General features: G+C 38.6%; 1 protein-coding gene, 1 long non-coding RNA gene and 8 other non-coding genes across 10 annotated transcripts in view; 2 read left to right on the top strand and 8 right to left on the bottom strand.

Moving 5' to 3' along the window:
- LOC148680292 (uncharacterized) overlaps positions 1 to 25,577 on the top strand; it is a 790,608-nt gene that overhangs the window by 210,905 nt on the left and 554,126 nt on the right. The window lies entirely within an intron of this gene.
- LOC141381693 (uncharacterized) overlaps positions 1 to 25,577 on the top strand; it is an 835,171-nt gene that overhangs the window by 625,210 nt on the left and 184,384 nt on the right. The gene's annotated exons all lie outside the window — the stretch shown is intronic.
- On the bottom strand, positions 2,137 to 2,209 carry trnav-cac (transfer RNA valine (anticodon CAC)). The gene has a single exon. It is a non-coding gene; the product is annotated as a tRNA-Val (tRNA).
- On the bottom strand, positions 2,314 to 2,386 carry trnav-aac (transfer RNA valine (anticodon AAC)). The gene has a single exon. It is a non-coding gene; the product is annotated as a tRNA-Val (tRNA).
- Positions 4,876 to 4,948, bottom strand: trnav-cac (transfer RNA valine (anticodon CAC)). Its single transcript has one exon. It is a non-coding gene; the product is annotated as a tRNA-Val (tRNA).
- On the bottom strand, positions 5,053 to 5,125 carry trnav-aac (transfer RNA valine (anticodon AAC)). The gene has a single exon. It is a non-coding gene; the product is annotated as a tRNA-Val (tRNA).
- trnav-cac (transfer RNA valine (anticodon CAC)) lies at positions 15,025 to 15,097 on the bottom strand. Its single transcript has one exon. It is a non-coding gene; the product is annotated as a tRNA-Val (tRNA).
- trnav-aac (transfer RNA valine (anticodon AAC)) lies at positions 15,202 to 15,274 on the bottom strand. Its single transcript has one exon. It is a non-coding gene; the product is annotated as a tRNA-Val (tRNA).
- trnav-cac (transfer RNA valine (anticodon CAC)) lies at positions 17,764 to 17,836 on the bottom strand. Its single transcript has one exon. It is a non-coding gene; the product is annotated as a tRNA-Val (tRNA).
- On the bottom strand, positions 17,941 to 18,013 carry trnav-aac (transfer RNA valine (anticodon AAC)). The gene has a single exon. It is a non-coding gene; the product is annotated as a tRNA-Val (tRNA).

The following is a 25,577-nucleotide window of genomic DNA, read 5'->3' as shown; positions in this document are numbered from 1 at the left end:
CAAACCTTGTTCCATCTTCTATGTTTGTGCCAGGATACAATCTTCTTTTAATTTTAGATATGGGGAAAACTCCCCATCTCTCTAGCTTGCTTAACATTTCTTCATTTGCTAGGTAAACAGGCAGATGCTTGAACGAAACAACATAGTCTCTGTTTTGTAACCTCCGTACTTCAGATTTCACTCCTTTAATTGTCAATCCATTGTCTATTAAAATTTCGGTGTCAGCTTCAGTCTCCATTGTTACTTCATACTCCCTTTGTTTGTTTGGGTCTCACCGCCAGCATTCTTCCTTCTCCAATCAGCTCCGTGACTGCTTTGGTTATATCAAATCTTCTTGCATCTTTTACATTTTCTACTTCTACAGTTACTGTTGCTTCCTTTGTGCATACTCTTCTTTGTACCTCTTGCTTATCCTTACCTTTCTCACCTCTTCGTTGGCCGGGCTCTTCATTTTATTTATCTCTTTGTCTGTTGTCAAGTCCATTTTCTTTACCTCTCCGTCTATTATCCAGCCCATTTTCTTTATCCTTTCTTGCAAGTCCCTCCATTTCCATGTCGTTGCCGGGGAATCTGTCCATGATTAAAAATAAAACACACTACATAACCACCCTTCAGTCAGCAAAATGCTGCTGTTAGGTGGTTTTTAAAGACAAAAAGAAAACAAACAAACAAAAACACTCAAGGTCAATAAACAAAAAGGTAGACAAACAAAATGGGGAGAGCCTTTCTCTCCTTACTGCTGCCAACTCACTTCCTGTTTGCTCTATAGCCCCCTCAGGGTGGTGTACCCGTAAGCAATGACAGCTGTCAAGTGTTGGCTATTGAAACTAGGCGCAGCCCCAGGAGGCGAGCACAGATTAGCTGCCTGCAGCGCCAATGAGCTGGACAGCCGGAGCTGGGCAAGCTGTGAAGCACCAGATTCCATGTCACGGTACTGCGGTGTGGCTCCCAGGAGACAGCTCCTGCCAAGCTTGCATGTCAGGAAGGCCGAGCGGTCTAAGGCGCTGCGTTCAGGTCGCAGTCTCCCCTGGAGGCGTTGGTTCGAATCCCACTTCTGACAAACCGAGCCTGCGGCAGTGCGCTCAGGCTGAATTCTTTAACTCTCTGCCACCATGTCCGAATGATACAGTAACACTGACAAAGTGCCGCATCACGCGGGCTTTAATGCAAGTGCACTGAAAGGGGATCAAAAGAATTGTCCTGGGATGGTGTTGCTTTTTAAGGTTTGCAGGGCATTTTTTTCGTCAAATCCTCGTACAACGTCAAGTCATGACATTTGACAGATCCATGCCCTTGTATCGTGGATCATCCAGTGAGCAGAGAGCCAATTGAGAATGTGCGTAAAAGCAAATCTGAATGTTTCCGCCCAGTTGCTAACAGGAGACCCTCCGCTTGTAAAGCCATCGTGATAACCACAGGAGCCTCCGGTTAGGGTGAGAGCACTGTCTTGTGGTGCCAGCGCAGAGAGACGGAAAGTCACTTTCCACAATGTTTTCATTCAATGTTCTACGCTGGTGGAATCACCTTCCCATTCCCACTCGGATTACGGATACACCGGTGTCCTTCAAACGACAGCTAACACCCATCTCTTCAGAGTACACCCGAACCCCGGTGAATATCCCTCTCTCTAAAGAAAACGAAACTCCTACTCCAGCACTAAATTCTCTGAGCACAAACAAATTACTTGGAATAAATAGCCCTTTTTCGTATGCATTGCCTCGTCTTGTTGAATACCTCCACTATTGTATGTCGCTTTGGACAAAAGTGTCCGCTAATTGTATGCTTCCGCCCAGTTTCGAACAGGAGACCTTTAGCGTGTAATGCAAACATGATAAACACTACACTACGGAAACCAATAGGCCAGTGCTGCTTCAAGTATTTATAGTCTTTTTTTATAGAGCTGTCTTGTACGGTCTGCACCGTGAAGGGCCAGCAAACGCACTGGCCACCTGCTCATGCACAACACAAAGCTAAAAGAAATCAGATTCTACGCAAGTTTGCGACACCGCGAGGGGCGGTAAACACTGAGCTGAATTCAAACTTCTAGCCTCACACCGCTCTGCAGAAAGAATGTTTTCAGTGAACGTCAGTACTCAACAGAAGCCTGATTTGACAATTGTCATAAAAGCCAGAGGTTGTTTCCGCCCAGTTTCGAACTGGGGACCTTTCGCGTGTGAGGCGAACGTGATAACCACTACACTACGGAAACCTTCAGGCAGATCGAGCTGATAACCCTTTTTGATTGGGTGCCTGTCGACGATCACTGCTGGTGCGGCAGTGGATGCTATTATTTTCTCGCCAAAAGAAGAGCACTGTTTCTGCTCGGTTTCGAACCGAGGACCTTTCGCGTGTTAGGCGAACGTGATGACCACTACACTACAGAAACCCCACAAGTGCTTTCACCAGCGAAGTTAGGCCTGCAAGGATAAAACAAGGCGTACGCGTTGGTCAATCGAGCGGACAAAGCCAACTCGGCGTCACAAGCTCCCTGCAGGTATTAGGGCCAATTTACAATCCGGGCCCGACACAGCTGTACAGGTCCTTGCGAAATGTCCCCTTTCGTCACATTTGAAGCACCTGAATTCTGGGCGTTCCTTCATCACATTTTCTGAGCTCATGCATAGTCGACAGGTTTTTACCTGATTGGTGTGCATGACTCTAAAGTGCTGTGGCGCTTCCGCCGTCTCGATTTTGGTACTGTATGGTAAGGAGACCATCTCTTCCGGAAATCTGTTTTTTACAAACCTTGTTCCATCTTCTATGTTTGTGCCAGGATACAATCTTCTTTTAATTTTAGATATGGGGAAAACTCCCCATCTCTCTAGCTTGCTTAACATTTCTTCATTTGCTAGGTAAACAGGCAGATGCTTGAACGAAACAACATAGTCTCTGTTTTGTAACCTCCGTACTTCAGATTTCACTCCTTTAATTGTCAATCCATTGTCTATTAAAATTTCGGTGTCAGCTTCAGTCTCCATTGTTACTTCATACTCCCTTTGTTTGTTTGGGTCTCACCGCCAGCATTCTTCCTTCTCCAATCAGCTCCGTGACTGCTTTGGTTATATCAAATCTTCTTGCATCTTTTACATTTTCTACTTCTACAGTTACTGTTGCTTCCTTTGTGCATACTCTTCTTTGTACCTCTTGCTTATCCTTACCTTTCTCACCTCTTCGTTGGCCGGGCTCTTCATTTTATTTATCTCTTTGTCTGTTGTCAAGTCCATTTTCTTTACCTCTCCGTCTATTATCCAGCCCATTTTCTTTATCCTTTCTTGCAAGTCCCTCCATTTCCATGTCGTTGCCGGGGAATCTGTCCATGATTAAAAATAAAACACACTACATAACCACCCTTCAGTCAGCAAAATGCTGCTGTTAGGTGGTTTTTAAAGACAAAAAGAAAACAAACAAACAAAAACACTCAAGGTCAATAAACAAAAAGGTAGACAAACAAAATGGGGAGAGCCTTTCTCTCCTTACTGCTGCCAACTCACTTCCTGTTTGCTCTATAGCCCCCTCAGGGTGGTGTGGCCGTAAGCAATGACAGCTGTCAAGTGTTGGCTATTGAAACTAGGCGCAGCCCCAGGAGGCGAGCACAGATTAGCTGCCTGCAGCGCCAATGAGCTGGACAGCCGGAGCTGGGCAAGCTGTGAAGCACCAGATTCCATGTCACGGTACTGCGGTGTGGCTCCCAGGAGACAGCTCCTGCCAAGCTTGCATGTCAGGAAGGCCGAGCGGTCTAAGGCGCTGCGTTCAGGTCGCAGTCTCCCCTGGAGGCGTTGGTTCGAATCCCACTTCTGACAAACCGAGCCTGCGGCAGTGCGCTCAGGCTGAATTCTTTAACTCTCTGCCCCATGTCCGAATGATACAGTAACACTGACAAAGTGCCGCATCACGCGGGCTTTAATGCAAGTGCACTGAAAGGGGATCAAAAGAATTGTCCTGGGATGGTGTTGCTTTTTAAGGTTTGCAGGGCATTTTTTTCGTCAAATCCTCGTACAACGTCAAGTCATGACATTTGACAGATCCATGCCCTTGTATCGTGGATCATCCAGTGAGCAGAGAGCCAATTGAGAATGTGCGTAAAAGCAAATCTGAATGTTTCCGCCCAGTTGCTAACAGGAGACCCTCCGCTTGTAAAGCCATCGTGATAACCACAGGAGCCTCCGGTTAGGGTGAGAGCACTGTCTTGTGGTGCCAGAGCAGAGAGACGGAAAGTCACTTTCCACAATGTTTTCATTCAATGTTCTACGCTGGTGGAATCACCTTCCCATTCCCACTCGGATTACGGATACACCGGTGTCCTTCAAACGACAGCTAACACCCATCTCTTCAGAGTACACCCGAACCCCGGTGAATATCCCTCTCTCTAAAGAAAACGAAACTCCTACTCCAGCACTAAATTCTCTGAGCACAAACAAATTACTTGGAATAAATAGCCCTTTTTCGTATGCATTGCCTCGTCTTGTTGAATACCTCCACTATTGTATGTCGCTTTGGACAAAAGTGTCCGCTAATTGTATGCTTCCGCCCAGTTTCGAACAGGAGACCTTTAGCGTGTAATGCAAACATGATAAACACTACACTACGGAAACCAATAGGCCAGTGCTGCTTCAAGTATTTATAGTCTTTTTTTATAGAGCTGTCTTGTACGGTCTGCACCGTGAAGGGCCAGCAAACGCACTGGCCACCTGCTCATGCACAACACAAAGCTAAAAGAAATCAGATTCTACGCAAGTTTGCGACACCGCGAGGGGCGGTAAACACTGAGCTGAATTCAAACTTCTAGCCTCACACCGCTCTGCAGAAAGAATGTTTTCAGTGAACGTCAGTACTCAACAGAAGCCTGATTTGACAATTGTCATAAAAGCCAGAGGTTGTTTCCGCCCAGTTTCGAACTGGGGACCTTTCGCGTGTGAGGCGAACGTGATAACCACTACACTACGGAAACTTTCAGGCAGATCGAGCTGATAACCCTTTTTGATTGGGTGCCTGTCGACGATCACTGCTGGTGCGGCAGTGGATGCTATTATTTTCTCGCCAAAAGAAGAGCACTGTTTCTGCTCGGTTTCGAACCGAGGACCTTTCGCGTGTTAGGCGAACGTGATGACCACTACACTACAGAAACCCCACAAGTGCTTTCACCAGCGAAGTTAGGCCTGCAAGGATAAAACAAGGCGTACGCGTTGGTCAATCGAGCGGACAAAGCCAACTCGGCGTCACAAGCTCCCTGCAGGTATTAGGGCCAATTTACAATCCGGGCCCGACACAGCTGTACAGGTCCTTGCGAAATGTCCCCTTTCGTCACATTTGAAGCACCTGAATTCTGGGCGTTCCTTCATCACATTTTCTGAGCTCATGCATAGTCGACAGGTTTTTACCTGATTGGTGTGCATGACTCTAAAGTGCTGTGGCGCTTCCGCCGTCTCGATTTTGGTACTGTATGGTAAGGAGACCATCTCTTCCGGAAATCTGTTTTTTACAAACCTTGTTCCATCTTCTATGTTTGTGCCAGGATACAATCTTCTTTTAATTTTAGATATGGGGAAAACTCCCCATCTCTCTAGCTTGCTTAACATTTCTTCATTTGCTAGGTAAACAGGCAGATGCTTGAACGAAACAACATAGTCTCTGTTTTGTAACCTCCGTATGAGGTGGATTTTATACTCTTTAAAGTGTGAAGTTAATATATATATTCAAAGTGTATGTATATAATCTGCTTGTAGACTTGCATACCATTAGAAGAATTACCATATCACAAGAACTGGATAAGTTATATAGTTACCAGGTTTGGGTCAGGGGTTAACCTAGGTGGAAATTGAGGTCAGGGGTTAACCTAGGTGGAATTTGTGTAATATATGGAGAACAAAGGAAAACAACGGATGTAAAAGGGTATTTAAATAAGCCAAGAACAGGAGTGAGGCAGAATTTTTCAGACAGAGATGCTACTGGGGGTCTCCTGAAAGTTCTCCTTTGTTGTCGACAATAAAGTATATTCTTCTGATATTCATAACCTCCAGACTGAGTTTGATTTAGTAAGAGATAAACCAAGAAAACCACTACATTTGGCGTCCCTCTGGGTGGGCTGGAAAGGAGCAGGACTGGTGTTGCTGTGCATGCTGGACTGGAGAGAAAACACAAATATGTGGCCACAATAAAAAACGGTAAGCGATTTTATGCTTATTAGTTTGTGTTTTTTCTGCCAGGACCTGCTTGTACAGGTAAATACACTTGAACTGTTTCTCCAGCTTTAAAGAATTAAAAGTAAATGTAAAAAAGATATTAAAGAAAAAAGGGGTTTTGAATAACAGAAGAAAAATAATTTGCATGCAAATGATCTGTGTTTTCCTAAGAGGGCCTTGATGGATAGGATAAACATTAACTAGTAACTGTTACCCAGATTTGGGAAATTATTAATGATGTAAGATATGCATAGAGCATTTATAAGTTATAAGAGAGAGTCCTTAATGTGTGGTAACAGTTAAGAGATTAAAGCAGATTAAAGTAGAGAGATGCGCGCTAAGACCTACGATACCGCTTTGTTTGAGGAGATAAACAAAGGGCTGCATGGGTAGGCGAAAGCCTGTGGTTACCGCTCTAAGGTTAGAGGGCTGCTCGGACAGGTCACTCAAGAGGAGTGTAGTGTAGAGTATTTATTTAATTGAAGTGTTTGTGTATTTGCTGCTTCAGATTGTGGCAAAATAGTCCACATTGGTGGGCAGAGAAGACTGCCTTCCTCCTCCTTGAATGGAATGAGGATGGGGGGATGCAGCTCCTGTTACACTGAGTTGGAGGAGAGGAGTGAATGAGAAGAGGAAAAGTAATAAGATTAGAAGTGTGAATGTGTTTAAAAGTATGTTTTCAATAAGGAGTAGGTTAAAATAATGATTATAGTATATTATAATATAAAAGGAGGGCTGCATATGTGTGGTGTGATTTAAAGAACAATAGGAATAGTGATTGATGCAGTTTAAGAGAAGAGATTATGATATAAAGAGAGGAGTCTCTTAAATTAAAACTAATGGAACATGTGCATTTAAAAAACACAGAGTAAAAAGCAGAAGAATAAACATTTTTCTGAAATTATCTTTGTGTTTTAAGTTTGAATATGTTAAAAAAGAACAATAGGCAGAGTGAACTTAAATTCTTTACATAGCAACAGGTGAAAGACAGTCTGCTCCAGGATGGGGGTAAGAGAGAGATTTATGGTGTCCATGTGTGAACAATAGATTGCCTATTTACAGCACTAGGGAAACAGAGAAGAGGAGAGTTAATGAGAGGAGATCAAACTATAGATGAAATAATGACATAGACATTAACATAATTTGGATAGAATATAAGTTATTACTGAATAGATAAATTATAAAGTAGTATAGTAAGATAAATTAAATGAGGAAAAACTAATAATAGAGTTATATTATATAGAAAAGAGTTTGAAACTTTACTAATGAAAAAGAATAAATGAAGTCATAGTGATCAATATATATAGAGATAAAGGAAGTATAGAGTAAAAGAATGTATTAATAAACAAATAGATTTACTAAATAAGTATGAATAAAAAAACATATAAGTTAGTTATTTGATTGAGAATAAAATAGAAAAAGAAAACTTGAAAAATAAATAGTGATTAATTGAAGATTTATTTATAAAATGTGTAACAAAATAAGCTTTAAAATGTATAAGAAAACCTAAGAGCTAAAAACTCAAATTACAGAAAGGAAAAAGAATAAAATAGAAATAGGAAAAAATAAGTCCACTGTTTCATAGATAAAATTAGATGTTTAAAATATGCTTACAATATAGGCACATTGAACAGATAAGATAAAAAGAAAAAAACAGTAACAATTTAAAGAAATAATTGACTTTAGAGAATTTGATTGGATTTAAGGAAAAAAAAAATGTTTTGTCATCTTTCTCAAAGTCAGCTATGTCATTTGTTTGTAGTAAAGTACAGTGATTCAGATGAAAATCATAGAAGCTAGGTAAATGTTAAAGAATGCGTTAGAGTGAGTTTAAAAGATTAATACATGTAAAAGTTTATGCAGTAAGAAGCTAAATTGATAATTATGCATTGCACTTCAAAAATGAAAAATGCTTTTGGTAAATAAATATGTGAATTTAATTAATAATATTAACTTTGAGCTATAGCAGTAATGATTTTGAACAGTTTTACCAGATATTAGGCCACCATGTAGTATTGTTGAATTAAATCAAGTAGGGAAAAACAGATATGGAAAAAAAGAAATGCAATACTAAAATACGTGACAGAGAAAATAAAAGATAAGATAATGACAAATGGCAAACAGAAGAAACATTTGATGTAAGCAGTGAAAAAATAGAAACTGAGTATAGAAAATGTTACAATGTAAAAATGAGTGGTTAGTAAAGGAACACTAGCATAGATGAGGAGAAATGTAAAGTAAAGCATAATCTGAAGCTAAAGAAATTATTTAGAAGAACACTGAAGAAATAGAAAATTAAACATTTACATATGATAAAATGATTGTGAATTAGAAAAAAATAAACTGTTAAACCGTAAAGAGGAGAAAATAGATGAGAGGAGTCTTCATTTGATGAAAAAAAAATGGGAAAGAAGGAAAGACTTTTATGAGCTAAATTCCATATATTACTTAAGAGGACATAGGGATGGACTTTGGGGGACTGTGGTCTCTTACCTACTAGACATCTCTGAGTGCACTAGCAAATGGAAAAGGTGTTTGAAAAACACAATGGACAAACTGTTGGCTGTGGACATTTGTGAAAGCAGTGAGGCAGGCACTGCATACCCAGGAATTACTGAGGACTGGAAAGGCTACTTATGTTCAGAGACACTAAAAAGAGGCAAACAAGCTAACGATGAACTGATCAAAGAGAAAAAGCGCTCCACCAGAACTTTACAATAGCTCAATGAAAGAAGCCAGCACTAAGAAAGAAGGGGGAAATACTGTGCCCTGATATGGACACCACAGAAATGACTGCACCAATCTATGAACCAGTTGTCTTCTCAGGGTGTGAGGAGGGGGAGTCTGGCAGTCCATCTCAAAGCAGTCGACCTATAGTCCAAATTGAGTACAATGTGACCACTCAGAGGGCAAAATAAGAGCAAAAGTGTAGCTACCCATTGTTGTATCAAATCAGACTCCTGTCAATTTAATAAATAGAAAAGTATCATGTAAACTGTAAGAAAAGTCTTAGATGATAATGTACAATGAAACTTTAAATGTGTTATGTTGAAAAGATAAATTATGAAGAATGTTAAATTATTTTGGTTTATTTTCATAGATTAACTCATAGAGATTATTGAACATAAGAGGATAAATTATAATGCATGGTGGTGATAAAAAAGATAATAAAAAACAGTTTTTGATAACTAAAAAATAATAATTTGGGTTAGAAGTTGATGGAGTTAAGTATTTAAGTTAAAATTAGGGAAAACTTATTTTGAGTAAACTAAACCAAGATTTGAGAGAAAAATTATGTCAGAGATTAAGACAGAAAAGTGATTTAAAGAAGAGATGGAAAAAAAAAAGTGAAATGAACTCACAGTACTGAATAGGTCAAAAAGTAACAATTCTAAATTTACTAAAAGAATATGTGAAAAAGAAAAGTGTTTAAAAAAAAAAAAAAAACAGAAAACGCATTGTTTTACATATGTGAAGAAATAATTAAAAGCAAAAAAGAACTAAGGACTAAAGGAGAAAAATTAGATCAGATAGAGAGGAACCTATAAAGAAATCCAGTGATTTTTCAGTCAAATGATAAAAAAGTACAACAAAAAATTATGAATAACCAGTTTGATGTGAGAGCAGGAAGGAATTAGGAGCTGAAAATGCTGAAAAGTGAAAAATGTTAATTAATAGAAAATGCAAAATAAGAAATAGCTCAGAAATAAGAAATTACTTAGGTGTCAAATTTTAATAATGATTAACAGTTCAGGACATTAAGGGAAAACAAAATTAGCCAGCATAGGGATGATTAATAAAAAATTAAACCAGATGCAGGTCTGTTATATGCTGGAATAGGCGTTATTGAAACTTTTGAGAACATAGCAATAATAGAAACATTTAGATATGTTATGGCATTTCTAAGTAAAGTCAATTTCAATTCGGTTGTGATGGTGTAGGTGACTGATGAAATGGATTCTATTTGAATTTGATTTGAATTTAAATTTTGATTATGGCATTAGTCAAAACAGGCAAAAGTAAATGTTGTAAAATTTATGATTTAAGAACAGTCAGTAATAGAGAATTTCTTAGCTGAGGTTCCTAACACGCACTGTACTTAAATTTTTTAGTTTGGATGCCAACTATGTTAAAGTAATTAATTGATTTCTGTTCAGGTAATTATCAGAGGAGGGTAGACACTTGGTTACACTTAAAGTAAATAGGCTGATTTACATAGGTACATACATTAGAATGCATAAAAGGTTTTAGAATATTTAGTGATAGATATTGTAATGTGTAGGATTTAATTATCTGCAGGTACATCTAGCTCAAGCCAAGTAAAAGACAGAAATAAAACTTTTTAGGGATGAGGGTTTAGTGTTAACAAGATTCTGTATCTATTCTAGATGCAATAATAACTGTTAAGCTGATAAATAAAAAATTGATTTTACACTAAAGAAAATAGGGTAGCAGGTCTAATAATAGTATAGAGTCACAACCTTAATTAGATTATAGTACAAATAAACAACGTACTAGTCTTTATGAACATGTGTAGCATCAAAGGGAAGCAAAAAAGATAGGTATGATTTTTGTAATAGGAAGTACAGATTGTTGATATAACAGCATTTCTAGATATTGTCATTGGTGATGTACATGGATTGAATCAAGGGTGAAGTGATAAGGAAAATTAAGCAGCAAGCAAAATGATTTGAAAAAAGTGATCGCCTTTTTGAATGCAGTGATTAGTGAATTGTTGTACACATGTGACATCTGTGCAAAGTAGAATGTGAGTAAAAGATCAGCAATAGGTCTAATGGATTATTCAAGAACTTCATTGTAGATGTTGTGAAATGATAAAATTAGCTTAGGGCAAGAGATACAAGTTTTTGGGCATGACAGTTGTGGTAGATGAGTGAAGGTAATTCCATCAGCAGAGCAGGGAAGAAGAAACAGTTACTATATGTAAGACAAGAGAAGTAAGTCTCCTATTTGGAATACCTTCAGAAATAAGTTTAACGTGTCTGCATTTAAAAATAAATTAGAGTAATTCATTAAAGTAAGTTAATTTACGTTAATTAAAGTAAATAAAGGTAATTAAGTAGATAAATAAGTGGATATGTGATTCAGTGAATAGATAAGTAAATGTATTGATAAAGAATTGGAAATCAAGAAAATTGAGAAATTACACATAATTGTAAGGAATGATTGAAAGAGCTAAAGATGATTCATCAAGGCCTAGTTTAACAAGATGTGTTAAAATAATATACCTTTTGCATTAATAAGTGATTGAATGAAAACTGACAGAAACAAGCAACTAACATTGCATGAAGTATTATTGGGTCGACCCTTGCATGTAATCATGTATTTAACCTTGTGGAATGTTTGAAGAACATTTCTAATGCATTGGAAAGAAGTTTGGTCTTTTATGAGGAAACTAACTGCCATGTGCAAAGCAATATCTGTACAGGAAACCAGAAAGGACCAGAAGCAGGAGATTAATCTGGTGATCGAGTATATCTGAGGTTTTCTGGAGAAAGTGGAGTGAAATCAGGAGAAATGGACCTTATGCCAAGGTTACCAAAGGGGATGCCATCAACTGGATACCTTCTGGACCACAGCACAAGACAGCCAAAGGAAAAACACTCCAGCAAGAGAAAGTTAACGGGAAACAGAGGAGGCAGAAAATCCCAAAGCTCAAACCAACGAATTGCAAAGTGTGGCAGAAGCAGTTCATCAGAACAGTTAAAAGAGTAATTCTGATTATATACCTGAGTGAGAAATACAGAAGGTGCCACAAATTCAAGTGATGATAATCACGACAACTTAGGGTTATAGACTCTCAACATAAAGTCTTTAGCAACACTTTTTAAGGCTAGAACGAAACAAAGAATGCTCGCAAGTATGTGCCAGATTTAGGGTCAAAAAGATGAACTAGTGCTAAAATTTTTATAGTTTAGATAAAGAAGAGGATGATGAAGAGGATCCATGCCTTGGGTGTTAAGTGCTAGCAACCTCTACCCCAAAACGGCGGCTCTCTACGATACGCAAAGTATCTGAGCTGAAGATCAACGTACTCTACGGATTATGTTTTGTGGGTGTTAGATTAGAATATTGTGTTGTGACCCTAGATTGGGAGATTGTGCATGTTTATTTTTTGTTTTAGTTTTATTCTTTAATGTATGTTAAATAATCATGACCCCCAGAAGCAAATAGATAACTAATTGTATGCTTAAAATACTACTTTTTATGATATCAACAAAATAGAATCAAGTCTTTTACTGTGTCCTCGTCAATAGTGGGCGCAGAGGTTTGGCGTGATTCTATTCCAGAGTGCAATTACATGATTTGGTCATTTGTAATAATACTGTGACATATATTTGTCATTAGGTAGTATGGCTGAGGGCTAGGTCATGGAGTTGCACTATGGGCCAAAAAACAAGAATATTAAGACTTGAAGTCTTAAGAGGAGGGATTATATGAGGTGGATTTTATACTCTTTAAAGTGTGAAGTTAATATATATATTCAAAGTGTATGTATATAATCTGCTTGTAGACTTGCATACCATTAGAAGAATTACCATATCACAAGAACTGGATAAGTTATATAGTTACCAGGTTTGGGTCAGGGGTTAACCTAGGTGGAAATTGAGGTCAGGGGTTAACCTAGGTGGAATTTGTGTAATATATGGAGAACAAAGGAAAACAACGGATGTAAAAGGGTATTTAAATAAGCCAAGAACAGGAGTGAGGCAGAATTTTTCAGACAGAGATGCTACTGGGGGTCTCCTGAAAGTTCTCCTTTGTTGTCGACAATAAAGTATATTCTTCTGATATTCATAACCTCCAGACTGAGTTTGATTTAGTAAGAGATAAACCAAGAAAACCACTACACGTACTTCAGATTTCACTCCTTTAATTGTCAATCCATTGTCTATTAAAATTTCGGTGTCAGCTTCAGTCTCCATTGTTACTTCATACTCCCTTTGTTTGTTTGGGTCTCACCGCCAGCATTCTTCCTTCTCCAATCAGCTCCGTGACTGCTTTGGTTATATCAAATCTTCTTGCATCTTTTACATTTTCTACTTCTACAGTTACTGTTGCTTCCTTTGTGCATACTCTTCTTTGTACCTCTTGCTTATCCTTACCTTTCTCACCTCTTCGTTGGCCGGGCTCTTCATTTTATTTATCTCTTTGTCTGTTGTCAAGTCCATTTTCTTTACCTCTCCGTCTATTATCCAGCCCATTTTCTTTATCCTTTCTTGCAAGTCCCTCCATTTCCATGTCGTTGCCGGGGAATCTGTCCATGATTAAAAATAAAACACACTACATAACCACCCTTCAGTCAGCAAAATGCTGCTGTTAGGTGGTTTTTAAAGACAAAAAGAAAACAAACAAACAAAAACACTCAAGGTCAATAAACAAAAAGGTAGACAAACAAAATGGGGAGAGCCTTTCTCTCCTTACTGCTGCCAACTCACTTCCTGTTTGCTCTATAGCCCCCTCAGGGTGGTGTACCCGTAAGCAATGACAGCTGTCAAGTGTTGGCTATTGAAACTAGGCGCAGCCCCAGGAGGCGAGCACAGATTAGCTGCCTGCAGCGCCAATGAGCTGGACAGCCGGAGCTGGGCAAGCTGTGAAGCACCAGATTCCATGTCACGGTACTGCGGTGTGGCTCCCAGGAGACAGCTCCTGCCAAGCTTGCATGTCAGGAAGGCCGAGCGGTCTAAGGCGCTGCGTTCAGGTCGCAGTCTCCCCTGGAGGCGTTGGTTCGAATCCCACTTCTGACAAACCGAGCCTGCGGCAGTGCGCTCAGGCTGAATTCTTTAACTCTCTGCCACCATGTCCGAATGATACAGTAACACTGACAAAGTGCCGCATCACGCGGGCTTTAATGCAAGTGCACTGAAAGGGGATCAAAAGAATTGTCCTGGGATGGTGTTGCTTTTTAAGGTTTGCAGGGCATTTTTTTCGTCAAATCCTCGTACAACGTCAAGTCATGACATTTGACAGATCCATGCCCTTGTATCGTGGATCATCCAGTGAGCAGAGAGCCAATTGAGAATGTGCGTAAAAGCAAATCTGAATGTTTCCGCCCAGTTGCTAACAGGAGACCCTCCGCTTGTAAAGCCATCGTGATAACCACAGGAGCCTCCGGTTAGGGTGAGAGCACTGTCTTGTGGTGCCAGCGCAGAGAGACGGAAAGTCACTTTCCACAATGTTTTCATTCAATGTTCTACGCTGGTGGAATCACCTTCCCATTCCCACTCGGATTACGGATACACCGGTGTCCTTCAAACGACAGCTAACACCCATCTCTTCAGAGTACACCCGAACCCCGGTGAATATCCCTCTCTCTAAAGAAAACGAAACTCCTACTCCAGCACTAAATTCTCTGAGCACAAACAAATTACTTGGAATAAATAGCCCTTTTTCGTATGCATTGCCTCGTCTTGTTGAATACCTCCACTATTGTATGTCGCTTTGGACAAAAGTGTCCGCTAATTGTATGCTTCCGCCCAGTTTCGAACAGGAGACCTTTAGCGTGTAATGCAAACATGATAAACACTACACTACGGAAACCAATAGGCCAGTGCTGCTTCAAGTATTTATAGTCTTTTTTTATAGAGCTGTCTTGTACGGTCTGCACCGTGAAGGGCCAGCAAACGCACTGGCCACCTGCTCATGCACAACACAAAGCTAAAAGAAATCAGATTCTACGCAAGTTTGCGACACCGCGAGGGGCGGTAAACACTGAGCTGAATTCAAACTTCTAGCCTCACACCGCTCTGCAGAAAGAATGTTTTCAGTGAACGTCAGTACTCAACAGAAGCCTGATTTGACAATTGTCATAAAAGCCAGAGGTTGTTTCCGCCCAGTTTCGAACTGGGGACCTTTCGCGTGTGAGGCGAACGTGATAACCACTACACTACGGAAACCTTCAGGCAGATCGAGCTGATAACCCTTTTTGATTGGGTGCCTGTCGACGATCACTGCTGGTGCGGCAGTGGATGCTATTATTTTCTCGCCAAAAGAAGAGCACTGTTTCTGCTCGGTTTCGAACCGAGGACCTTTCGCGTGTTAGGCGAACGTGATGACCACTACACTACAGAAACCCCACAAGTGCTTTCACCAGCGAAGTTAGGCCTGCAAGGATAAAACAAGGCGTACGCGTTGGTCAATCGAGCGGACAAAGCCAACTCGGCGTCACAAGCTCCCTGCAGGTATTAGGGCCAATTTACAATCCGGGCCCGACACAGCTGTACAGGTCCTTGCGAAATGTCCCCTTTCGTCACATTTGAAGCACCTGAATTCTGGGCGTTCCTTCATCACATTTTCTGAGCTCATGCATAGTCGACAGGTTTTTACCTGATTGGTGTGCATGACTCTAAAGTGCTGTGGCGCTTCCGCCGTCTCGATTTTGGTACTGTATGGTAAGGAGACCATCTCTTCCGGAAATCTGTTTTTTACAAACCTTGTTCCATCTTCTATGTTTGTGCCAGGATACAATCTTCTTTTAATTTTAGATATGGGGAAAACTCCCCATCTCTCTAGCTTGCTTAACATTTCTTCATTTGCTAGGTAAACAGGCAGATGCTTGAACGAAACAACATAGTCTCTGTTTTGTAACCTCCGTACTTCAGATTTCACTCCTTTAATTGTCAATCCATTGTCTATTAAAATTTCGGTGTCAGCTTCAGTCTCCATTGTTACTTCATACTCCCTTTGTTTGTTTGGGTCTCACCGCCAGCATTCTTCCTTCTCCAATCAGCTCCGTGACTGCTTTGGTTATATCAAATCTTCTTGCATCTTTTACATTTTCTACTTCTACAGTTACTGTTGCTTCCTTTGTGCATACTCTTCTTTGTACCTCTTGCTTATCCTTACCTTTCTCACCTCTTCGTTGGCCGGGCTCTTCATTTTATTTATCTCTTTGTCTGTTGTCAAGTCCATTTTCTTTACCTCTCCGTCTATTATCCAGCCCATTTTCTTTATCCTTTCTTGCAAGTCCCTCCATTTCCATGTCGTTGCCGGGGAATCTGTCCATGATTAAAAATAAAACACACTACATAACCACCCTTCAGTCAGCAAAATGCTGCTGTTAGGTGGTTTTTAAAGACAAAAAGAAAACAAACAAACAAAAACACTCAAGGTCAATAAACAAAAAGGTAGACAAACAAAATGGGGAGAGCCTTTCTCTCCTTACTGCTGCCAACTCACTTCCTGTTTGCTCTATAGCCCCCTCAGGGTGGTGTGGCCGTAAGCAATGACAGCTGTCAAGTGTTGGCTATTGAAACTAGGCGCAGCCCCAGGAGGCGAGCACAGATTAGCTGCCTGCAGCGCCAATGAGCTGGACAGCCGGAGCTGGGCAAGCTGTGAAGCACCAGATTCCATGTCACGGTACTGCGGTGTGGCTCCCAGGAGACAGCTCCTGCCAAGCTTGCATGTCAGGAAGGCCGAGCGGTCTAAGGCGCTGCGTTCAGGTCGCAGTCTCCCCTGGAGGCGTTGGTTCGAATCCCACTTCTGACAAACCGAGCCTGCGGCAGTGCGCTCAGGCTGAATTCTTTAACTCTCTGCCCCATGTCCGAATGATACAGTAACACTGACAAAGTGCCGCATCACGCGGGCTTTAATGCAAGTGCACTGAAAGGGGATCAAAAGAATTGTCCTGGGATGGTGTTGCTTTTTAAGGTTTGCAGGGCATTTTTTTCGTCAAATCCTCGTACAACGTCAAGTCATGACATTTGACAGATCCATGCCCTTGTATCGTGGATCATCCAGTGAGCAGAGAGCCAATTGAGAATGTGCGTAAAAGCAAATCTGAATGTTTCCGCCCAGTTGCTAACAGGAGACCCTCCGCTTGTAAAGCCATCGTGATAACCACAGGAGCCTCCGGTTAGGGTGAGAGCACTGTCTTGTGGTGCCAGAGCAGAGAGACGGAAAGTCACTTTCCACAATGTTTTCATTCAATGTTCTACGCTGGTGGAATCACCTTCCCATTCCCACTCGGATTACGGATACACCGGTGTCCTTCAAACGACAGCTAACACCCATCTCTTCAGAGTACACCCGAACCCCGGTGAATATCCCTCTCTCTAAAGAAAACGAAACTCCTACTCCAGCACTAAATTCTCTGAGCACAAACAAATTACTTGGAATAAATAGCCCTTTTTCGTATGCATTGCCTCGTCTTGTTGAATACCTCCACTATTGTATGTCGCTTTGGACAAAAGTGTCCGCTAATTGTATGCTTCCGCCCAGTTTCGAACAGGAGACCTTTAGCGTGTAATGCAAACATGATAAACACTACACTACGGAAACCAATAGGCCAGTGCTGCTTCAAGTATTTATAGTCTTTTTTTATAGAGCTGTCTTGTACGGTCTGCACCGTGAAGGGCCAGCAAACGCACTGGCCACCTGCTCATGCACAACACAAAGCTAAAAGAAATCAGATTCTACGCAAGTTTGCGACACCGCGAGGGGCGGTAAACACTGAGCTGAATTCAAACTTCTAGCCTCACACCGCTCTGCAGAAAGAATGTTTTCAGTGAACGTCAGTACTCAACAGAAGCCTGATTTGACAATTGTCATAAAAGCCAGAGGTTGTTTCCGCCCAGTTTCGAACTGGGGACCTTTCGCGTGTGAGGCGAACGTGATAACCACTACACTACGGAAACTTTCAGGCAGATCGAGCTGATAACCCTTTTTGATTGGGTGCCTGTCGACGATCACTGCTGGTGCGGCAGTGGATGCTATTATTTTCTCGCCAAAAGAAGAGCACTGTTTCTGCTCGGTTTCGAACCGAGGACCTTTCGCGTGTTAGGCGAACGTGATGACCACTACACTACAGAAACCCCACAAGTGCTTTCACCAGCGAAGTTAGGCCTGCAAGGATAAAACAAGGCGTACGCGTTGGTCAATCGAGCGGACAAAGCCAACTCGGCGTCACAAGCTCCCTGCAGGTATTAGGGCCAATTTACAATCCGGGCCCGACACAGCTGTACAGGTCCTTGCGAAATGTCCCCTTTCGTCACATTTGAAGCACCTGAATTCTGGGCGTTCCTTCATCACATTTTCTGAGCTCATGCATAGTCGACAGGTTTTTACCTGATTGGTGTGCATGACTCTAAAGTGCTGTGGCGCTTCCGCCGTCTCGATTTTGGTACTGTATGGTAAGGAGACCATCTCTTCCGGAAATCTGTTTTTTACAAACCTTGTTCCATCTTCTATGTTTGTGCCAGGATACAATCTTCTTTTAATTTTAGATATGGGGAAAACTCCCCATCTCTCTAGCTTGCTTAACATTTCTTCATTTGCTAGGTAAACAGGCAGATGCTTGAACGAAACAACATAGTCTCTGTTTTGTAACCTCCGTATGAGGTGGATTTTATACTCTTTAAAGTGTGAAGTTAATATATATATTCAAAGTGTATGTATATAATCTGCTTGTAGACTTGCATACCATTAGAAGAATTACCATATCACAAGAACTGGATAAGTTATATAGTTACCAGGTTTGGGTCAGGGGTTAACCTAGGTGGAAATTGAGGTCAGGGGTTAACCTAGGTGGAATTTGTGTAATATATGGAGAACAAAGGAAAACAACGGATGTAAAAGGGTATTTAAATAAGCCAAGAACAGGAGTGAGGCAGAATTTTTCAGACAGAGATGCTACTGGGGGTCTCCTGAAAGTTCTCCTTTGTTGTCGACAATAAAGTATATTCTTCTGATATTCATAACCTCCAGACTGAGTTTGATTTAGTAAGAGATAAACCAAGAAAACCACTACATTTGGCGTCCCTCTGGGTGGGCTGGAAAGGAGCAGGACTGGTGTTGCTGTGCATGCTGGACTGGAGAGAAAACACAAATATGTGGCCACAATAAAAAACGGTAAGCGATTTTATGCTTATTAGTTTGTGTTTTTTCTGCCAGGACCTGCTTGTACAGGTAAATACACTTGAACTGTTTCTCCAGCTTTAAAGAATTAAAAGTAAATGTAAAAAAGATATTAAAGAAAAAAGGGGTTTTGAATAACAGAAGAAAAATAATTTGCATGCAAATGATCTGTGTTTTCCTAAGAGGGCCTTGATGGATAGGATAAACATTAACTAGTAACTGTTACCCAGATTTGGGAAATTATTAATGATGTAAGATATGCATAGAGCATTTATAAGTTATAAGAGAGAGTCCTTAATGTGTGGTAACAGTTAAGAGATTAAAGCAGATTAAAGTAGAGAGATGCGCGCTAAGACCTACGATACCGCTTTGTTTGAGGAGATAAACAAAGGGCTGCATGGGTAGGCGAAAGCCTGTGGTTACCGCTCTAAGGTTAGAGGGCTGCTCGGACAGGTCACTCAAGAGGAGTGTAGTGTAGAGTATTTATTTAATTGAAGTGTTTGTGTATTTGCTGCTTCAGATTGTGGCAAAATAGTCCACATTGGTGGGCAGAGAAGACTGCCTTCCTCCTCCTTGAATGGAATGAGGATGGGGGGATGCAGCTCCTGTTACACTGAGTTGGAGGAGAGGAGTGAATGAGAAGAGGAAAAGTAATAAGATTAGAAGTGTGAATGTGTTTAAAAGTATGTTTTCAATAAGGAGTAGGTTAAAATAATGATTATAGTATATTATAATATAAAAGGAGGGCTGCATATGTGTGGTGTGATTTAAAGAACAATAGGAATAGTGATTGATGCAGTTTAAGAGAAGAGATTATGATATAAAGAGAGGAGTCTCTTAAATTAAAACTAATGGAACATGTGCATTTAAAAAACACAGAGTAAAAAGCAGAAGAATAAACATTTTTCTGAAATTATCTTTGTGTTTTAAGTTTGAATATGTTAAAAAAGAACAATAGGCAGAGTGAACTTAAATTCTTTACATAGCAACAGGTGAAAGACAGTCTGCTCCAGGATGGGGGTAAGAGAGAGATTTATGGTGTCCATGTGTGAACAATAGATTGCCTATTTACAGCACTAGGGAAACAGAGAAGAGGAGAGTTAATGAGAGGAGATCAAACTATAGATGAAATAATGACATAGACATTAACATAATTTGGATAGAATATAAGTTATTACTGAATAGATAAATTATAAAGTAGTATAGTAAGATAAATTAAATGAGGAAAAACTAATAATAGAGTTATATTATATAGAAAAGAGTTTGAAACTTTACTAATGAAAAAGAATAAATGAAGTCATAGTGATCAATATATATAGAGATAAAGGAAGTATAGAGTAAAAGAATGTATTAATAAACAAATAGATTTACTAAATAAGTATGAATAAAAAAACATATAAGTTAGTTATTTGATTGAGAATAAAATAGAAAAAGAAAACTTGAAAAATAAATAGTGATTAATTGAAGATTTATTTATAAAATGTGTAACAAAATAAGCTTTAAAATGTATAAGAAAACCTAAGAGCTAAAAACTCAAATTACAGAAAGGAAAAAGAATAAAATAGAAATAGGAAAAAATAAGTCCACTGTTTCATAGATAAAATTAGATGTTTAAAATATGCTTACAATATAGGCACATTGAACAGATAAGATAAAAAGAAAAAAACAGTAACAATTTAAAGAAATAATTGACTTTAGAGAATTTGATTGGATTTAAGGAAAAAAAAAATGTTTTGTCATCTTTCTCAAAGTCAGCTATGTCATTTGTTTGTAGTAAAGTACAGTGATTCAGATGAAAATCATAGAAGCTAGGTAAATGTTAAAGAATGCGTTAGAGTGAGTTTAAAAGATTAATACATGTAAAAGTTTATGCAGTAAGAAGCTAAATTGATAATTATGCATTGCACTTCAAAAATGAAAAATGCTTTTGGTAAATAAATATGTGAATTTAATTAATAATATTAACTTTGAGCTATAGCAGTAATGATTTTGAACAGTTTTACCAGATATTAGGCCACCATGTAGTATTGTTGAATTAAATCAAGTAGGGAAAAACAGATATGGAAAAAAAGAAATGCAATACTAAAATACGTGACAGAGAAAATAAAAGATAAGATAATGACAAATGGCAAACAGAAGAAACATTTGATGTAAGCAGTGAAAAAATAGAAACTGAGTATAGAAAATGTTACAATGTAAAAATGAGTGGTTAGTAAAGGAACACTAGCATAGATGAGGAGAAATGTAAAGTAAAGCATAATCTGAAGCTAAAGAAATTATTTAGAAGAACACTGAAGAAATAGAAAATTAAACATTTACATATGATAAAATGATTGTGAATTAGAAAAAAATAAACTGTTAAACCGTAAAGAGGAGAAAATAGATGAGAGGAGTCTTCATTTGATGAAAAAAAAATGGGAAAGAAGGAAAGACTTTTATGAGCTAAATTCCATATATTACTTAAGAGGACATAGGGATGGACTTTGGGGGACTGTGGTCTCTTACCTACTAGACATCTCTGAGTGCACTAGCAAATGGAAAAGGTGTTTGAAAAACACAATGGACAAACTGTTGGCTGTGGACATTTGTGAAAGCAGTGAGGCAGGCACTGCATACCCAGGAATTACTGAGGACTGGAAAGGCTACTTATGTTCAGAGACACTAAAAAGAGGCAAACAAGCTAACGATGAACTGATCAAAGAGAAAAAGCGCTCCACCAGAACTTTACAATAGCTCAATGAAAGAAGCCAGCACTAAGAAAGAAGGGGGAAATACTGTGCCCTGATATGGACACCACAGAAATGACTGCACCAATCTATGAACCAGTTGTCTTCTCAGGGTGTGAGGAGGGGGAGTCTGGCAGTCCATCTCAAAGCAGTCGACCTATAGTCCAAATTGAGTACAATGTGACCACTCAGAGGGCAAAATAAGAGCAAAAGTGTAGCTACCCATTGTTGTATCAAATCAGACTCCTGTCAATTTAATAAATAGAAAAGTATCATGTAAACTGTAAGAAAAGTCTTAGATGATAATGTACAATGAAACTTTAAATGTGTTATGTTGAAAAGATAAATTATGAAGAATGTTAAATTATTTTGGTTTATTTTCATAGATTAACTCATAGAGATTATTGAACATAAGAGGATAAATTATAATGCATGGTGGTGATAAAAAAGATAATAAAAAACAGTTTTTGATAACTAAAAAATAATAATTTGGGTTAGAAGTTGATGGAGTTAAGTATTTAAGTTAAAATTAGGGAAAACTTATTTTGAGTAAACTAAACCAAGATTTGAGAGAAAAATTATGTCAGAGATTAAGACAGAAAAGTGATTTAAAGAAGAGATGGAAAAAAAAAAGTGAAATGAACTCACAGTACTGAATAGGTCAAAAAGTAACAATTCTAAATTTACTAAAAGAATATGTGAAAAAGAAAAGTGTTTAAAAAAAAAAAAAAACAGAAAACGCATTGTTTTACATATGTGAAGAAATAATTAAAAGCAAAAAAGAACTAAGGACTAAAGGAGAAAAATTAGATCAGATAGAGAGGAACCTATAAAGAAATCCAGTGATTTTTCAGTCAAATGATAAAAAAGTACAACAAAAAATTATGAATAACCAGTTTGATGTGAGAGCAGGAAGGAATTAGGAGCTGAAAATGCTGAAAAGTGAAAAATGTTAATTAATAGAAAATGCAAAATAAGAAATAGCTCAGAAATAAGAAATTACTTAGGTGTCAAATTTTAATAATGATTAACAGTTCAGGACATTAAGGGAAAACAAAATTAGCCAGCATAGGGATGATTAATAAAAAATTAAACCAGATGCAGGTCTGTTATATGCTGGAATAGGCGTTATTGAAACTTTTGAGAACATAGCAATAATAGAAACATTTAGATATGTTATGGCATTTCTAAGTAAAGTCAATTTCAATTCGGTTGTGATGGTGTAGGTGACTGATGAAATGGATTCTATTTGAATTTGATTTGAATTTAAATTTTGATTATGGCATTAGTCAAAACAGGCAAAAGTAAATGTTGTAAAATTTATGATTTAAGAACAGTCAGTAATAGAGAATTTCTTAGCTGAGGTTCCTAACACGCACTGTACTTAAATTTTTTAGTTTGGATGCCAACTATGTTAAAGTAATTAATTGATTTCTGTTCAGGTAATTATCAGAGGAGGGTAGACACTTGGTTACACTTAAAGTAAATAGGCTGATTTACATAGGTACATACATTAGAATGCATAAAAGGTTTTAGAATATTTAGTGATAGATATTGTAATGTGTAGGATTTAATTATCTGCAGGTACATCTAGCTCAAGCCAAGTAAAAGACAGAAATAAAACTTTTTAGGGATGAGGGTTTAGTGTTAACAAGATTCTGTATCTATTCTAGATGCAATAATAACTGTTAAGCTGATAAATAAAAAATTGATTTTACACTAAAGAAAATAGGGTAGCAGGTCTAATAATAGTATAGAGTCACAACCTTAATTAGATTATAGTACAAATAAACAACGTACTAGTCTTTATGAACATGTGTAGCATCAAAGGGAAGCAAAAAAGATAGGTATGATTTTTGTAATAGGAAGTACAGATTGTTGATATAACAGCATTTCTAGATATTGTCATTGGTGATGTACATGGATTGAATCAAGGGTGAAGTGATAAGGAAAATTAAGCAGCAAGCAAAATGATTTGAAAAAAGTGATCGCCTTTTTGAATGCAGTGATTAGTGAATTGTTGTACACATGTGACATCTGTGCAAAGTAGAATGTGAGTAAAAGATCAGCAATAGGTCTAATGGATTATTCAAGAACTTCATTGTAGATGTTGTGAAATGATAAAATTAGCTTAGGGCAAGAGATACAAGTTTTTGGGCATGACAGTTGTGGTAGATGAGTGAAGGTAATTCCATCAGCAGAGCAGGGAAGAAGAAACAGTTACTATATGTAAGACAAGAGAAGTAAGTCTCCTATTTGGAATACCTTCAGAAATAAGTTTAACGTGTCTGCATTTAAAAATAAATTAGAGTAATTCATTAAAGTAAGTTAATTTACGTTAATTAAAGTAAATAAAGGTAATTAAGTAGATAAATAAGTGGATATGTGATTCAGTGAATAGATAAGTAAATGTATTGATAAAGAATTGGAAATCAAGAAAATTGAGAAATTACACATAATTGTAAGGAATGATTGAAAGAGCTAAAGATGATTCATCAAGGCCTAGTTTAACAAGATGTGTTAAAATAATATACCTTTTGCATTAATAAGTGATTGAATGAAAACTGACAGAAACAAGCAACTAACATTGCATGAAGTATTATTGGGTCGACCCTTGCATGTAATCATGTATTTAACCTTGTGGAATGTTTGAAGAACATTTCTAATGCATTGGAAAGAAGTTTGGTCTTTTATGAGGAAACTAACTGCCATGTGCAAAGCAATATCTGTACAGGAAACCAGAAAGGACCAGAAGCAGGAGATTAATCTGGTGATCGAGTATATCTGAGGTTTTCTGGAGAAAGTGGAGTGAAATCAGGAGAAATGGACCTTATGCCAAGGTTACCAAAGGGGATGCCATCAACTGGATACCTTCTGGACCACAGCACAAGACAGCCAAAGGAAAAACACTCCAGCAAGAGAAAGTTAACGGGAAACAGAGGAGGCAGAAAATCCCAAAGCTCAAACCAACGAATTGCAAAGTGTGGCAGAAGCAGTTCATCAGAACAGTTAAAAGAGTAATTCTGATTATATACCTGAGTGAGAAATACAGAAGGTGCCACAAATTCAAGTGATGATAATCACGACAACTTCAGGTTATAGACTCTCAACATAAAGTCTTTAGCAACACTTTTTAAGGCTAGAACGAAACAAAGAATGCTCGCAAGTATGTGCCAGATTTAGGGTCAAAAAGATGAACTAGTGCTAAAATTTTTATAGTTTAGATAAAGAAGAGGATGATGAAGAGGATCCATGCCTTGGGTGTTAAGTGCTAGCAACCTCTACCCCAAAACGGCGGCTCTCTACGATACGCAAAGTATCTGAGCTGAAGATCAACGTACTCTACGGATTATGTTTTGTGGGTGTTAGATTAGAATATTGTGTTGTGACCCTAGATTGGGAGATTGTGCATGTTTATTTTTTGTTTTAGTTTTATTCTTTAATGTATGTTAAATAATCATGACCCCCAGAAGCAAATAGATAACTAATTGTATGCTTAAAATACTACTTTTTATGATATCAACAAAATAGAATCAAGTCTTTTACTGTGTCCTCGTCAATAGTGGGCGCAGAGGTTTGGCGTGATTCTATTCCAGAGTGCAATTACATGATTTGGTCATTTGTAATAATACTGTGACATATATTTGTCATTAGGTAGTATGGCTGAGGGCTAGGTCATGGAGTTGCACTATGGGCCAAAAAACAAGAATATTAAGACTTGAAGTCTTAAGAGGAGGGATTATATGAGGTGGATTTTATACTCTTTAAAGTGTGAAGTTAATATATATATTCAAAG

The sequence above is a fragment of the Danio rerio genome, chromosome 4 (assembly GCF_052040795.2).
Source record: "Danio rerio strain M-AB ecotype USA chromosome 4, GRCz13ab, whole genome shotgun sequence".
NCBI classification, from domain to species: domain Eukaryota; kingdom Metazoa; phylum Chordata; class Actinopteri; order Cypriniformes; family Danionidae; genus Danio; species Danio rerio.
This window is presented reverse-complemented; position numbering and strand designations above follow the sequence as displayed.